The sequence below is a fragment of the Rhea americana genome, unplaced genomic scaffold, assembly GCF_003343005.1.
Source record: "Rhea americana isolate MKP2758 unplaced genomic scaffold, rheAme1 scaffold_137, whole genome shotgun sequence".
Classification (NCBI taxonomy): domain Eukaryota; kingdom Metazoa; phylum Chordata; class Aves; order Rheiformes; family Rheidae; genus Rhea; species Rhea americana.
In genome coordinates this window covers 1,310,665-1,327,626 of record NW_028185450.1, presented here as the reverse complement: position 1 = coordinate 1,327,626, position 16,962 = coordinate 1,310,665, and the positions used below count along the sequence as shown (strand labels likewise).

Genomic DNA, 16,962 nt, shown 5'->3' with positions numbered 1-16,962 from the left:
TACAGAACCTCAGTGACTGTATTTACTAAGGAATAAGGGCATGCACTTTGCCATTAACATGCTGCAAGTTCGTGATCTAAGTTACTCTATGGTAGGATGTTAGTCTGTGCCTAAGTTCCTTTTTTTTTCCTAGTCACTCTTGAATCTTTGACCTTTTAGTCTAAGGATCTGCATCAGTTTTGTTATTACTGACAAGAGGGGAMTGCTAGACCTCTATGAAGTCTTTTTTCTAGTTTTTATGCCTCTGGCAGCAGTGTGCAGTACCAGTTGAATCCTCATTATAAGATTCCAGAAAACAAACAAAAATGCCACAAAAACCAAACTCCARATAAAAAGAAGTGTATTGTAGTACTGTGAACCACTTTTTGGAAAGCAGTAACTTTTAAAATCACTTTTATTTATAAGCAACAGATTATTCCTAACAAGTGGTGCTGATATGTTTTGAGGACAGTGGTAGAATTTTGCCACTACATGAAGTCACTATTATTCCTTGTGTTGCCTTTTAATACTAGTAATGTTTGCTGCTCCTTTAAAAGCCACCTCCTGTCTGGACATAGCTGAACTACTCCCAATTCTAGGAAGTCTGAAGAAATGGAGGGTGGGTTGCTGCTAGTTTCTCGCTCTCCCCTGCTCTCCAGCAATATGAGCCTCTGCCCTGACCCACATGGCAGAAGATGGAACAAGCAACCTGGCTATTCTTTACAAACTGTTTCTGGACTAAAGGCAGGCAGTACTGGTGCCTGGTATTGTGTAGAGTAATGAGTACTTAAAACTGCAGTCATACCTCAACACCTGCTGTACATCGATTTCTCCATAGAAGTTGGTGAGTTTTCCAGCTTTTTTAGTTCAGAGTTTTGAAGAAGTATTTAGAGATTTATGWATGTTTTTTGTGAAGCTCAATGGTGCCAGTCCAACTTTCAGAAAGTCCAAGGACCACATTTATACTCAAGATAAATTCTTCCTTTGCCTCTGCTCCTCTTTGGCAGTGATTCCAATGACTGGTATAACTGCCTTCAAAAGCAGAGAGAGGTCTGCACCAAGAAAGGTTGAGGGCATTTGTGTCATGGGTTGCTGCCCAAAAAAACACAAACCCATCTGTCTGATACATCCCATACAATAAAGAGAAATTGGGTTGCTATCATGGCCAGCTTTGAATTACTGGTCAGCACTTCCTTTAAATAGCCTACGTAAAATTAGGGGAGATAACTAAGCTTCCTGTTTGAGAGATGAAGATTATTATCAACTTACTATTTTTGTATGATCTTTGGCTAGAATTTTTATTTCTGAAGAAGTATTATCAGGAAAAAATRATAATRAAAAACTCCAAAACAACCCTATTTGACCTTAAGGAGGGAGACATAGAGACCAGACTATAGGTGATATCTAGATGTGCATAAGCCACATATTCTCCTGACTGGAAAGGAATTACCTGTTGTTTAAGAAGACTATCACCATTTRAGAATTAAATCGAAAAGTAATTTAGAAACACAAAACAAATATAAACAAGGAAATAACTTTTAGGCTAGTTGTGAAATAATACTTAAAGTGGATGCTGCTGTGCGGTTAAAAACTCATCCTCATGAAGCTGAAAAAGATGTTAACAGTGTAGAGAGGAAGCTTTACTTTCACTTGAAAGYACTAGGAGAACGGCTGGGTGCTGGTCTCAGCTGTGGTTTCTGGACTCAGCCTCTGGTGCAAACTGGCACAGAGTGCTGGTGTGGGAGGAGAGGCACAGGTCCGTGGGAAAGCAAGGCAGGCAGCCCTCTTCCCGCTGGTCTGCTTCTCGCGCCGCTCTTGTAAGACAGATGCTCGTGGGGTAAGTTCCTTCCTCCCTGTTACTTCCCCCTGTTCTGAGGAGGCTTTCTTCCCCCGAGCTGCTATTCGTACTGCCATGAACTTTCAGGAACACCTTGCAAGTGTGCATGAAGCGGACTGAGATGAAGGCTGTGTGGTGAGGAAGCCCAGGGCCCACTTGTAAGGTGTAATGGGCAGAGGATGGTGGAGAGGGGGATATCTAAACGCAAGCTTCTGTCTGGTCCCATGCCCCTTGTTCTTGGTTTCCAAGGYTAGAAATAAGGCAGAGAAAGGTTTTCATGCCTTCAGTTGAAGGGGTGGTTGGGTTTTCACTCACATGGCAGTCAGCTGGACGGTGACTGTCATTCCTTGATTYTGTGCAAACCTCTCCCTTTGGCAGAGCCTCAGTCAGTAAATAGGTATCTGCTGCCGTTGTCACAGGGAGTTCCGGTGGGGTGGCCACCTGAGCAGAGCTGCACTATTCAGTGTCATACGATCTGAAACGTGTTTACTAAGCAGGATGGGTATAGCAGGTGGTTAGCGATTTCTTTGGCATTTGTGCACTTCGCCCTCACCCCGACAGCTCAGCGTGCCTAGGTCTTGACTGGTGCTCAGCTCCACCTCGGGCTCAGCCTTCCCCATGGAGTCTGATGTCTATGGACATCTCCCTCATGGGGACTATTGCTTTTGTTGTTATTTGCTAATAATAATACTGAATACATCTAGTTGGTCAGAGTGGACAGGTGTAGTCGGCGTCTTGCCAATATGAACAGGCCTTGCAGGTGGGATGACCCATGCCTTCAGGTTCACAGCAGGAACGCCTGATAAAGTGGGGTCCTGATGCCCCGTTGTGGGRGGATGGTGGCCATTGGACCTGCAGCGTGCTCAGAGGAGGGGGAAAAAAGAAAGGCAGTTTTGAATCCCAGGTTGGTTCTCCTTCCCTACCCCCCCATACCCCAAGGTTGGTCATTGTGTTCTTCAGCTCATCAGATGGCCTGTAATTCTCCTTAAGTATTAGAACTGAACTCAGAGGGCCAGAACTGTCCCTTTTTATAAAAAGGTGAGCCCATGCAGAATTAGCTCTTCAGTTATATGTTTAAGTGTTCAACTCTCACACGTCCGAATGATAAATCCCAACGAGAAGTCTCATACTTTTAAATGGAAGGTACCTTAATATCTTTTTCCCCACATTGTAATCCCTTTGGCCATGTGCTTTTCCTCTATTCCCTTTTTCTTTTTTTCTCTCTCGTTTTCCCCTCCTTTTCTCTTTTTTTTCCCCCCCTCCATTTTTCTTTGGCATGATGCTAGCAATTTTTAAAAATAAATTATTTATTTTTAACAGCTGTTCTTAGAGCCTGGGCAGTCGCTTTGGCTAGTAGGGAATCCTTTAGAGAAGCTTGGCCCTGTTGGTTTGTGGCCACAGGGCACTTTAATACCTCCACCTAGTTAAGCAGGGGTGGCTGTGAGGAGGGCTTCCTTCACAGCCAGAGCTCCCTCAGCTTTGGTCACCGTGGAGGTTTCTCCTGTGGGTAGGGGCTACAGAAGGACATGAAAACAAGCAGGYCATGCTCTCAGCAGCTCCTGGATGAGGCAAATTGTCCAACAGATTAAGACATTGGAACCTTTCTCTGTTCTTGCTTTATCCCTGGAGATCAGGAACAAGCAAAGCAGGAACAAACTGCAGCTTGTCCCTAAGCCTTTCTTCCTGTAAGACTTTTTCTCTCCTTTGCAGCCTCCTTCAGCTTTATATATGATGTAGGGTGTTTCTAAAGAGTCACGATAACGCAGTTTGTTTTGAGGGAAGAGAGAAATCGTCTCTTCCTTCAGCTGTATTTGGAGAGAAAACGTAAGCACAATTCTGGAGTCCCAAGACTATTTGATAYTCAAGACAAATACGGGTTCAGCTGTCGTACTAGCTACTCAAATATCTTGAATTCTTGGAGCCCATCTTAAATTATATCATTACAAACTCTCTTGCAGTTTTTACCTTTGTATTTCACTAATTTACTGTTGAAAATCCACTTTTTTTTTCAATGGGTTTCAAATTGAGCTTCTGCAGGCTGGTAAATTTCTTCAGTCTAGCATGGCTCCTTCTATTATACTAGACTTATAGATGAGAATCTGAAGCACAAAATGACAAATACCCACAGTTTCTATAGTTAAATGCTTAGGTACTTTGGTACTTCAAGTGCTGAATACTCTACATGGACTTTATTAAGTACTAATTTTACCTGCAGTTGAGTGTTTTGTGTGTCTGGATATCCARTATAAGGTTTTTCAGGAATTTTCCTTTGTAGCTTATAAATTTAAAGTAATACCAGAATGAAACTGAGCTCTAGAATACCTTAACACACTCTGAGCATTATAATTTGTAGGTTTTGTGTATATACATAATTATATGAGTAGTTTTTCTATTTTGTTTTATATAATCTGCCATGGCAGTCAGATTTCACTAAATTTGCAGCTAATCCAAGTTCAAGAATAAGAATTAAATTCAATCTTTGAGTTACTGTTTTTTTGAATAGGCTTTTGAAAAAAAATGACAAAAGTATGAAGTAAGGAATAAGATGCTGAACAGCATGCTAAGTTTGAGAAAGATCAGTGTTACTACTTCATATTGGATTTTAACACACAGGTTCTGTTTGTTATAACAGTTTGTTACCATAGAAGTATAAACTGAAAGGTAGCAATGGTGGGTTAGTGTAATACGTTATATTAAATAAACTTGTCCTGTTAGCGCTGCATGCAAGACTTTGTTTACATTACAGTAAGCTGTTTTCTGCTGCATTTACAATTCTACTATACAAATAAATTAAGAGATCTCATGACAGTATGATTTACTTTCTCCCTGCAAACTGAAAGACGTTAATATTTTTAAGCATATTTGCTTGGRGGTGGTTACGGTTAAGTTTCTGTTAGGGCACTGTCAACCCGACTGTCTAAGAAATAAAACAGATGAAAGTCAGTCTTATCTSCTTGTTCCTATAGTTAAAGGATGGGCAAATATTAAATATTATATTTAGAACTCAATGCTACTGCAAACAATATTGAATAACCTTTTAAAATATATTGCTATCCTGCAACAACAGATGAACATTCACAAAATGAAATAAATAAAATGAGCCAGTGTAATGACACACAAAGCTTTGACTGTCTGATCTGCTGCGTTGTACCAATGTGCTCTTTCGGAAGTCGGTGAATTTATGCCTTTGCTGCAGCTGAACAGGTGCAGCAGGGTGAATGATTTGGCCTGTGATATTGTTGTTATTGGTGGTGAGAGATAAGTTGAGAGGGGAAAATTGAGTCTGAATTTCTAGTCCCAGGGTAATTCGTGGGACTCATGATTTGAAGGATGGAGGCAGGGAAGGAGTATTTCTGTTTAGAAAACAGAACAAACTTCATCTGTACTCCAGGTGCAGAGAACACAGAGGATCACAGTACTGCTTTTACATACTATTTTCGTTAGGATATATACTTGAGACAAGTCGGAGGCATAACACCTCCTCTGAACATCCCCCTCCCCTCCCAAAAAAAGAATAAAAATGCAAAAAAAAAATACTTTTTGGGGGGTGTAAGGATTGGGCTGGTACGATCCATCTGAAGTATCTTGATTTAAGTATTTGGAGTTAGCTCTTCCTCTTTCTTCTCTTTTTTTGCTAAAAGCTGTTTGACAGAACRCAGGGTGACCCGTTCCTTTTATAAACATCGCCTCCTTTGGTTGCTCCAGCTGAGACAGTTGCCGTTCGTTAGGAGCTGTCAGCGCTGGGCCCAGGGAGCAGCGGGATGCGATGCGACCGCCGCGCGCCGCCGAGWCCCCACCTGCCGAGGACGCCCTGCGGCAAGACCTCTCCAGCACCGGGACGGGTCACCGGGCGTTCGGGCCACCACGTCCAACRGGAGTTGAAGTTCTAAGCTGCCCGAAGAAACAATTTACAGGCTCACTAGTTATTGTTCCTCGGTGAATAAAAATATTCGTAAGCAATAGCTCTCCTTTAGCTGCAGAAACTCTTGCTTGAAGAGGGTGGGACGCCCAGGGCATCCCCGGCAGTGTTTCATATTCGCGTTTTTGTTTACAGTGTGCTGGGACCACAGCAGAAACGTCAGGCGTGTTTTGCCTGTTGACCGCATTGCGGTGCAGGTTACTTCWGCATTTAGCAAGTTTTTATGTCCTTCCCAACTGGGCAGGTTTCTCAGTTACAACTTTGCATTTTGAGATTATGTGACGTGATACTACAGTTTTTGAGATTTTTATGCTTATATAGTCTGTTTTAAAAGAATTTCTTGTTCAGGACTGATTTAAGGCTTGTAGAAGGCAGTTACGTGGGTGGGACTAACAGTCATGGAAACTAAATGTTGGTATTTGGAAAATAATTCAGGTAGTTTTAAATAATTGAAAGGGAGAAATAAGAAGTGAAACTTCCYCTATGTCGTCTAGCAGATCACAGTGAAAATGTTACTCCTATTTTTGTTTTTTTTTCTTATGCTTTTCCTTGTTGTTTGTGTTTTCCTAGGGCAGCACAGGGTGGAGGGAGATTAAGCTTGCAATTTTATAAGAGGCTCTTCTTATCTACACCCCTCCACACTTATTACTTCAGTGCTGATCTCCTCCTTCCTTCTTCAGAGTRAGCCTCCTATTATGTGCTGGTGGAATAAATGACAATAAACGAGTCTCATAGCAAAACCCAGAAATTACTGAAATCTGATTTGAACTTTTCCAGCCTACTTTGTCTGAAACATGTTGGATGTATTAAATTGTTTTGATTACTATAGCAGTGTTATAGCAGTGTAAAACATTTTTAAAGGAAGCATTCTTGTTTATTTCAAGGCTCTTAATTAATTAAAAATGAAATATTTGGCTATGGTAACACATATTCTTTTTTGATACATCACTTTAAATGTCATTGTCACTATTATGTTGAAAACTTTTGCATGGGACAGTTCATGCAAAATCCCTAGGTAGTCAAGTAATATGTAAATCAATCAAAAAAACTAACCAATAAAATAAATGGTTAGCTGTGTTTTGCCTGCGATGCTGTCCATATTCTTTCTCTGAGCAAGTAACTGATGTGAAATTGAGAAAGGAGCTACTTTTTTGCATTCAGAGCTGGACACAATAATGACTTCTGGGAATTTATAATTTATCTGGGCGCAGTTGCTGCTGGTTTGAAATTGGTTAGCATAGACTGTTGTTTTTTTGATTTCCGATCAGGGTGAGCCAAAATGATTTGTATAATGTGTCTGCAGCTCTGTAGCTATAATTCAGATATAAATTCATACTACCTGTTGTCTGTTAGTGGTTTCTCTGATAGCAGAAATACTAACTGAAAACAGACTTTCAGAATTTATTGCTGTTTGGCAAAAAGGTGAAAGTATCTATTAACCATCTAGAAAGGCTTTACACATTTATCAGACARTGCTTGCAAAAAGCTCTGAATTGGACAAATGTAACTGTATTTATACAAGCATAWGTTGCATTAAATGATAAATTACTCAAAGACCATGATAAATCAGGCACAGCACATTAAAAACATCAGTAAAGAGGATTTTGGAGTAGAAAACTTCAGAAAAAGTAGTGCAGACAAATTGGCCTCTYGGGTACTGAATCTGGCTCTCTTTTCACAAGTTTCTATAGACTGCAGGGCTTGGGAACATCACTGGAAGAAACTGGGGGAGTTAGGTGCACCAAATCAGTCTTTGGGCTCAACAGAACTGCATTTTTTGAAATAGCTTTAGGCAGAAAGACAGCCAGCATGTGGTGGAGCTGCTCAGATGATGAGGTGCACCTGTGGGCTACTTCATTGGTTCTTCACAGCCATTAGCCCGGTGCAGCCAGCTGGGTCTGCTGAGGCAGTTGGGGAGCAGGAGCTGACCTGACCATCACCCTTACCTTAGGATGCTTCAGTGCTGGGCACCTATGGGTCAGCAGCTGGGATGAGTCTTAAACGTCCCTCTCGCCTAGTGTGCCTGTGGAGACCTAGATGCAGGTGTTGTGGTTTCAAAGTGGAGCCTACCTTAGCAGTTTGATGTTTCTGGTTACAGGAATATCTTGCTGCTTCCTCTCCTTCAGAATTTTTACACAAAGTCAAGTGCACTGTCGTTGTCTCTGAGCTTGTGTTTATATAGATGTATCACTGACACATTTCTTTCCTTGATTTTTCCTTATTATGGGAAAAAAACATAGACTACCACCTAAGAGTTATTAACATGAAAATGCTGAGAAGCACTGAGCCAGGACATCTCCCATCTAGTTTGGAATCTTCTTTGTTTCCTCGTACTTTTTGCAGACATCTATTTGCCAAAAGGTTTTCTTTCAAGCTTAGCTGATGACTTTATGCTTTCAGGAGAATTCAAAAAATCCCTCCATTTTTCATTACATCATTTAATCTTATTATTTTCTTTATTAGCCATCAGTAATTACCTTAAACTTTTTCTCTTGCACTGGAGTGGTTTTAGAGTATGTTTAGACAAGTTGGGCATATTTTTCTCTCTCTCTCTGTCTGTCTCTCTGTGTTTACTTGTTTGTTTTGCGTCTTTTAATCAGAGTTGATCCTTCCATGGTGCTGGTTGTGTCTGTAAGTCTGTCTCAGYTCTAACTGTAGTTATCTAGCAACATCTGCCATGGTGACCAGCTTCAGCCACAGTAGTATGAGTGAGATCAAAATATAGCCTTATAGGAAGGGTTCCATTTTTATACTTCATAATATTTTTATGTATYTTAAAATTATATTGGGTGTTCTTATAGTCCTGTTGCATACCATTGGGTTTAATTTCAAATTAATATCCTACAGGGCTCTTGTCACCGTTGCTTTTCAACTTCTCCCCRTATGATAAATTATCATGAGGATACTCAAGTAAGAAGGGCCTTGTAATGCTCAAAAACAAAATAGTAGGAAAGCAGAAGTCAATCATACCTGGGGAACAAGGAAAGTTTTCTCTCCCTGGGAAGATGTTAAAATGTGTAACACGCTACCTGCATAGRGAGCAAGGATTTTTGCCATTCTGTTCTCTCTGATTCATTTCACATCTAAATAACTATTACTTTAAAAACTGTAGGACTAAGAATGTTCTGATTTTATAGCATTRCCTTTCAGTATTGCATATTTTTCGTATTATTACTATTATTACTTATTTATTGTTACTATTTTCTTCTGGAAAAGACCAAATACTAATAATAAGAAATGCAATAAAATATTTTTGGTAAATRTTAGCATAGATTATTGATAAATATGTTGTCAGCATCTGGGCAACTACCTGTAAAATTTCTATGGTTATCTATAGATAATGTTAAGTTGAAGTGAGATGGCAAGGAATTCCCCACACTTTCATTTGGATGTCATTTCACTGAATGAAAAAAATRCAGGGTCTTGTTTTGTTTTAATTTTTTAGCTCTTTAGAAAATATACCCATTTCATCTACTTTTTGAGAAAGAGAGTGAATTTTGGTTATTTTCCTAGTAGTGCTCACTATTTGCATCTTTTTGTAACTTTTCAGCCCTTTTTCCTAATTGTTAATTCTTGTAGAGAGTTAGTACATAATGAAAATGTAGTAGAACCAGTYAATCTATGTAAAACTTGTGTATTTCTGTCAAAATACCCAAGATACTRGTGTTGAGTTGCCTCCCTTTACCTGATTTCTGCTGGACTGATGTAAACTTAGCACTACTATTCTTCTGGTATTTTACAAGGCACTGACTTTAATTCATAATTGTGCTTTTTCCCTTTTTGTTTACCATTTGGTTTAGCATTACATTTAAAGACAGAAAGCACCCTTGAGTTCTACTTCCAGTTACTATGTTGGTTACACTGGCAAAATATTCTGCCTTGGGGTTTATGGCCTATAGCATCCTTTGAAAATCTGGGATGTTCCTTCCCYGTGCAGAGAATTGAAGTGGGAGGTACAAGAATTCAGAGCGTGCATGATGTAAGCAGTGATTTGAGCAGGGAGAAACAAAAATAATGAAAGAAGTGTTCATTTAGAAAATTCCTTGTAGGGATACTGCAGAGGTTTTCATGTGGCTGACTTTCTTTGAACTTGTTTTTGAGGTGTCCCCAGCAGGAAGAACCTCTTTGCTTGACTGCTGCTGGGGGGACACACTTACTCTCCCACATCTGCCTGTTGTCGGGGAGTCATCTTGCCTGTTTCATGGACAGGGTTTGGATCACACTGAGSTCCTGGAAGAAGAAATTTCCTCTTTGGCTTAAGCAGCCTTTTAAATGGTGTCATTGATCCCTGCCTGGACTGATGATAAACTCGTTTCTCTTAATTCTAACATTGTTTGAAATACGCAGTATACGTTATTTTAAAATACAGCCTGTTGAAAGAATAACAGTTAACATTAAAAATGAATTTGCATCCAAAAAACTTTAGAAGACTTTGTTACCCAAAAGATAATTTCTAACTATGAATGTTTGTCTGATTTCATAAGAGTATTTTTCTCTTTACCTAGAGGGTTTGCATATTGCTGTTTTCAATATCAGGCTGGACAGTTCACCTAGATTTTTTGACTTTTTAAAAACAGTGCAAACKTATTTTTTCTATTTTCCTTTTCCTCAATTGATGGTGTGAAACAGTTTTCAAGATCTTGTGTGTGCCTGCAGTCGGCTGTAAATTTCTAGGAAGAACTGTAAGAGCTTCCACTTTTATATTCTGGCTTCCTAATATCTTTCAGTGCATGTAATCATTGCCTTTTTATATTTATGAATGAAGCACTTTAGAGTTAAGTGGCAAATTCTTATAAATTTTAATGGGATTTGGATGCCAGAGTCTCTTAGGTCAYTTTTAAAACTTTAAGCTGTGATTGAATGTTTCTTGGTTATAGACTTTCCCTAAATACTAATTTCTTAACAGTTGAAGAAAAGCAAATTTTTATTGCCCTGGCTTTTGAGGTTGAAAGAATCAGACTTGACTGGAAGTATTTGTTGTATGTAAGACATGTAATCATATAATTCTGAAAGATGTTGCCTGTATATTGTGTAACTATCTTCCTAAAATTGTTTCTGTTGACATATATGCCTGTTCACAATGTCTTCATTTTTTAATTATATCTAGTGTCCTGGTGTGTTATTTATACTTCGTGTGGTATTAGACTGAAGCATTCATTAGAAATTTACATTCTGACGGAGCAACCTGTGCTCCTATTATTCTCTTTATATTCCTTTTTCTTTATATTTACATTCAGGTTGCTTGGAGGAAGGCTCTCCTGTTCATCCCCGTGACCTATGTAAATTGTTAGCAGATGGGCTTTGATATCTGGGAGCAAGTCTAACCTTGCAAAAAGAACAGGACCAGTCAACCTTAAGCCAGGTTTTCAGGCACAATAGGGAGGTGCTGCAGGAGAAGTTGAGTCTGAGTTATGGTAAGGAGTGGASGCAGAGAAGCAATCAGGAAGGACAGCTGTCTTCTCCTGGTGCTGCTTTGCATTAAGTGCACTGATGATTCCCCATAATGTATAGGTAAATACCCAAGTCACATGATGAAAGTCAGTTCAACAACAACAACAACGAAAAGATTCAAAAGAAGAAATCGAATTTTGAAACTGTTGCTTGAAAAAAGTCAAAGAATCCATTAATCTGAAGCAAAATGCATAGTCCCCTCCTCCCCTCACTAGTATAAACATAGTGAAATAAGAGAGGAAGGAGGTGGCTGCGTACTGCTTTTGATGACAGACTCAGCTTAGCCCTGTGATGAAGCAAGTCACGCTGGACATAGCAGACTCAGATTSGGCTCCCTTCTCTAAGGATACTTGAACACACAGCTTCCCTCTCCTAAGGAAGTGCTCTATTACCCAGGCAAGAGAGAGCTCAGAGTAAGGTCTGTTGTGCAGCTCTACATACAAAATTAAACATTCTCTGGAGCAGTGACTGGAACCAGATGTTTCATTTCCCAAGTGACTAATGTAGCCACCAGGCTAGAAAGTTGCATATTCTCATTACCCCTCCCTTCCTCCATGTACATGCGGTTTGTACATGAGAGACAGTTCCAATTGGCAAGTAGCATTCAAAATTATTTCACTGGCATATAATTTTCCACAGAATGCAATTAGACCACAGTTAATTCAAATGCAAGAGGGTGTGATTAGACAAAAGTTAGATATTTTAGTAGGMCGTGCACCAAGACCTGCTCGGTTCATCATACAGACAAATTATGATTATTTTTAATTACTTTATCTGAGGAATTTTCATATCCTCAATTCCAGTCTGAGTTTAAATACAAGGGAACGGCATCCAGGGCTGCACTGGGCAGAGCGTTGCCTGCAGGTAGAGGGATGTAATGAATCCCTCTACTCAGCCCTGGTGAGGCCACAGCTGGAGTCCTGGGTCCAGCTCCGAGCTACCCAGTGCTAGAGGGACATGGAGCTACTGGAGTGAGTCCAGCAAAGGGCACAAAAATAATGAAGGAACTGGAGCATCTCCATATGAGGAGAGCTGGGATTGTTCAGCCGGGGGAGAAGGATCAAGAAGATCTAATTAATGTGTATAAATTTCTGAAGTGAGGATGTAAAGAGGATGGGGTCAGACTTTTCCCAGTGGTGCCCAGTGACAGGATGAGGGGCAACAGACACRAACTGAAAGACAGGAATTTCATAAGGAATAAATTGTTTCTGTAAAGGTGGTTGAGCACTGGCACAGGTTATCCAGAGGGGTTGTGGCATCTCCTCCTTGGAGGTTTTCCAAACCCATCTGGACAGGATCCTGGGCAACATGCTCTAGGTGGCCCTGTTTGAGCAGGGCAGCTGGACCAGATCATCTCCAGAGGTGTCTGCCAACCCCAAATATGCTGTGATTCTGTGAGTAACTTTTAGTTTGGTTATCTGCTTTTATCCATGGTGACCATATAAACATAATATAACTAGGTTGTCTTACTCTGTCACCTTAAGATATGAAAACAATCAAAATATATAAAACAAAATTAACTGAAAAATATGACAACAGAAATGAAGCCCCTTCTTAAGTTCGTAGGTGACAGAAGCCAATTACACTGATGATATTAGTAGAATTACATAAAACACAAGAAAATTTTGAAGCTTGGAGAAACTCCCTAGAGTTGTTTGAAATGAAACTTCCTTAACTGCTATTTATTTTACTCTGTTGTTGCCTTACACTTGCTGTTGGGATAAGAGATTAGGGGGTAAAAAAAGCTGTCCGTTGACCCTGAAAAATATATGCATGTGACCTGAAACATGATTTCTCTTCTAGACAGAATAATTCTTGAAATAATTTGAAAAGAAATGAAAATATTTTGCTCCGACAAATTCAAGTTGCAGAATACTACTGCAATAAGAAGTGCTTATGGATTTGGTCCTCTTTCCTAACACACAGTCTCTCAGAATTTTGGTAGTARGTTTGAAGGTGGAAAGCTCTATTGATACAGAGATGTATTTTTTTTCCTAAATCAGTTTACCTCCCTAGTTTTTAGCATCATTAATGCCTCAATTATAAACAGAATTTCTGCAGAGCAAAACATAAATTACTTTTCATGAATAYATTCAGGGAAAGAGAATATTTTAGTAGATTCTCTTGAAAGGCTTTAATGTAAATTTACAGGTACTTAACTGTTCTGAAATGCCTCCTGTGTGAGAGGGCTCTGCAGCCTGYCCTGACGAGGTAGGTGCAGGGCCTCTGTGCTGTAGGCAGCCAAGCTGAGAAATATTGTTGCATTTCTAAAATAAAATTTGAAAGTAGGATATAAATRTTAACTCTCTCTGATCAACTATTGTATTTCCAAAAGTTCTCATGTTAGTAATTTGTACAAGACTTAAAATATCATGCTGTGGAGTCAGGGGGGTTCTGTAACTCAAGAAAAAAAGAAAAAAAGAAAAAAAGTTCCAACACCTTCCTATGTAATTGAGCAATTATTTTTATCTTTCACAATCACATTTTCCATTCTTCCAGTGAAGATTTCTATACCTCTTAAAATAGTAGGCCATGARATTCAGAACAATAATAAAGTTATGTTTAAGTGAACATTCTTTCAAATCCGTATTAAAAATTTTTTTTATTTCCCTCTTGGCTTATTAAACTTGAATCATTTACAATTATTTGTAGAGACAGCCTGGATAATCTTGACCTAACTTACAGTTTGGGAAGTCTGTCACAGAAACATACCTTGAAGTTTGCCAAACCTAGTAACCTTGTCATCAAGGTTTTATAAGAAAGTGTGGAGTTTTTTGGTTAATATTTGATTGCAGTGTACAATGACTGTAAGTTTATTGACTCAATCTCTTGGCCAGTTTATGAGTAAATGAGAGAGCATRTGATAAAGATCAGAGTGGCAAGTCCTGTCACCTTAAATTTGTATAAAGGCAAAACTGAATATTCACTTATACTGGGTTCCAGAGGAACTGGGAGGCCTGGGAAGTCAGGTCGGCCAAAAGACAGCAGAAACAAAGTTAGAGAATATCATCAGAGAAAGAAAAGCCAATGACAGTAGCAAATTTAATACTTGGGTTTACAACTTTTCTTTTTGCCTCTGGTCAATGAACGAATTTTTTCCTTGTCTCTGCGCCTTGGTTTCTCTTGACTGGAGCAAACCAGTTGTGTGATTTCGGTATTTACCAGCAAGCAGGCTGGGACAGCATCCTTGTTGCTTTTTGATACTTAATGCTTTAACTTCAATCCTTTTTTTGCTCATTGATGACCAACCTAATAAAAAGTAAGTTGATTCTTTACAAATGAACTGAGAAAGGGAAAAAGAAATGGTTTTTATTACAATGTATTTTATTACAAGCAAGTTTTAAACAGGAGGGAGATGTATATGCATAGGAAAGAAAGGGAGCGCAGATATTAAACTGAAGAAAAAGACTATTTTCACCCATTAGTCTTGAACTATTACTTCGGCTACCCAGAAATTGAGTACTGAGAGATTCCCAAGCCTTAAGTTATCAGGATAAACAATTTTGATTTCTAACAGATATTTTTTGTTAATCTTTTTTAATACTTCTTCTATGGTAAAAATAATTAAAAAATAGAACCTTCAAGAGCTGCAACATGTTAAATTACTTAATTTATATTACCTCAGTACACATCATAATATTATTTTGTTTTAATAGAAAATAGTGGGCAACATTCAGAGAATGTAGCATAAGGAAAGAGAGCTTCTCTGAGCTGACGTATCTATCAGTAGAAAATTACAGTAGTATGAACAAAATAACTGAGATAGTAAAAGTTGAATTACTGAAGTTTTTCTTAACAGATTAAGAGAATTGAAAGTGATAGCCCTGTTTAACATCAGTTTGAGTCACTGATTTTGTTTCCAGCTAATTTCATTTCAGTGGTTGAAAATAGTTTCTATGTTCCTCTTGATAAGGAATTTTATTACCTTTGGTGTCGCTTTTTACTGCGTATATACTCTTGATATGATTTAATAGCCTGTTTCTGCACTTTTTTTTTTTTTTTTGAACTTTGATAAGTTTCAACTTTGCTGGAAAGTTGAGATGCAAAAAATGAAATTTATTTCCAATCTGCCTAACCTAATTCAAAATAGTTCTTTCTTCGGCTGTGTCCCCCAAATTTTTGTTACAGTTCAAGAAAATGTTTGACTGTTTCTTGAGCTTCATATCAACTTAATGAAATGTTACCACGTTAGACCCAGTAAAGATTTATTCTGCAACTTTGAGTAACTTTATAGTGGCATTCCAGCTAATTTGCTTTCTAAAAAATCTATTTTTCCTGCTTTTAATATGTTTCATCAGTGATTTTATTCTTCCTCTAGCAACCGATAAATACCTTAATTCTCCTTGAAACCATTCACAAGTATGTTTTACTGTCCCTAAAGGAGGGGAAAGAAAAAAGAAATCTGTGAGAGCAGTATCCACTGTTTGTAAATCTTGGCTTTGATGTATCCTGAAAAATACAGGAATTTAGTGTCTGCAACTAGTAGGTCCTCCCAGGGGAATAATTCTTRGAGTCGGTTTCCAAGCTCCCCTCTCCAGCTGCTCCTTTTCAAACCTCTGCTGTTGTTTATCCCTCAGCTGGGCTGCCTTGACTGCTAGGTGATGCTCAGGAGTGATTACTTCACTGATTGGGTTTGGTGCTTGTCCACAAACACAGCTGCATGGCGGAGGGTGGGGGGGGGACCTGGGCAGCAGGAAACTTCAGTTCTCTTCCCTTTGGGAGCAGGGGGCCCTGGAAGGGTGTCTGTGTGGGGTGCACCCTTGCTGCCCTGCTGCGCTTCCCCTTTGCTCTTCTGCGAGACCCCCTCAGGCAATTTGGCATGGTCTCTGTGCAGGCAGATGATTTTTTAAGTGAGTAATTCTATTGGCTGTGGTAGAATAACTTGAATATGTAAAGCTAGACATACTTGAGTACTTTATTGAATCAGGGACCAGATTTTTCATAGCCTTCTCTTTATTTTTAATCTGAATGAGTGGGTCAGTCTCAGGAACCAGATGTCTTACTTTCAGAGCTCTGCACTTTGTCAGTTGTGATCAGCCTGTGCTTTTTTTTAAAAAAAAACGAATATGTATTTGATGCTTTTTACTCCCATCCACAGAAAATAATGAGATTCTTACTCTGTTAAAAGCTCTTTTTAAGAAGGTACAAGTAATAAAGCAACCAAATGAACAATAGCCGGATTTTGTTTGTAGAGTTTTGGGAAGTTGTAAAATAATCTTCAAATTTCCTTTGAGATAAAAGCAACTAATTCCAAGGCTCTTGTTTTCACATACATCTTACATAGTGAGGTTAAATTACAGCAAGCAACCTGGCATTTACRTTGCGCATGCTTATGGCATTACTAGGAAATGCCTTCAGGCTGGGTTAAGCCTTAAGTATTGTAGAAGCTCCTTTTAAGCTTGGAAAGTGGACAATCCCCTCAATGTGCAAGTTTGCGTGGTCCAAGAAATGCCTGAGTTATTAATTACATGGAAGAGTTCTSTCTATGGCTTTGTTTGCTATTTTATACAAATTTTGTTTCTGTTCATACTGTTCCAGCAGTTTTAAAGGTTTTAATGTTAGTTTGTCGGCACTCTGAAGAAGCATAAGTGCATCCTGGAATAAAGCATATATTTTCCTTCATTTGCTCATGGTCAGCCTATCCAATATGAATATCCAGAATTCCTCTAATCATTTAAAATTATTCTTACTACATACAGAGTTCTTTTTGTATCAGAAAAAAGTTTGTTAGAAACTTAAGAATTAGGTGATTGACTGATTCTGTAACATCAAGTTC

At 38.9% G+C, this 16,962-nt stretch overlaps 1 protein-coding gene across 1 annotated transcript in view; it reads left to right on the top strand.

The window, feature by feature from the left end:
* The window catches only part of CHRM3 (cholinergic receptor muscarinic 3), a 264,655-nt gene that overhangs the window by 32,167 nt on the left and 215,526 nt on the right, over positions 1-16,962 (top strand). The gene's annotated exons all lie outside the window — the stretch shown is intronic.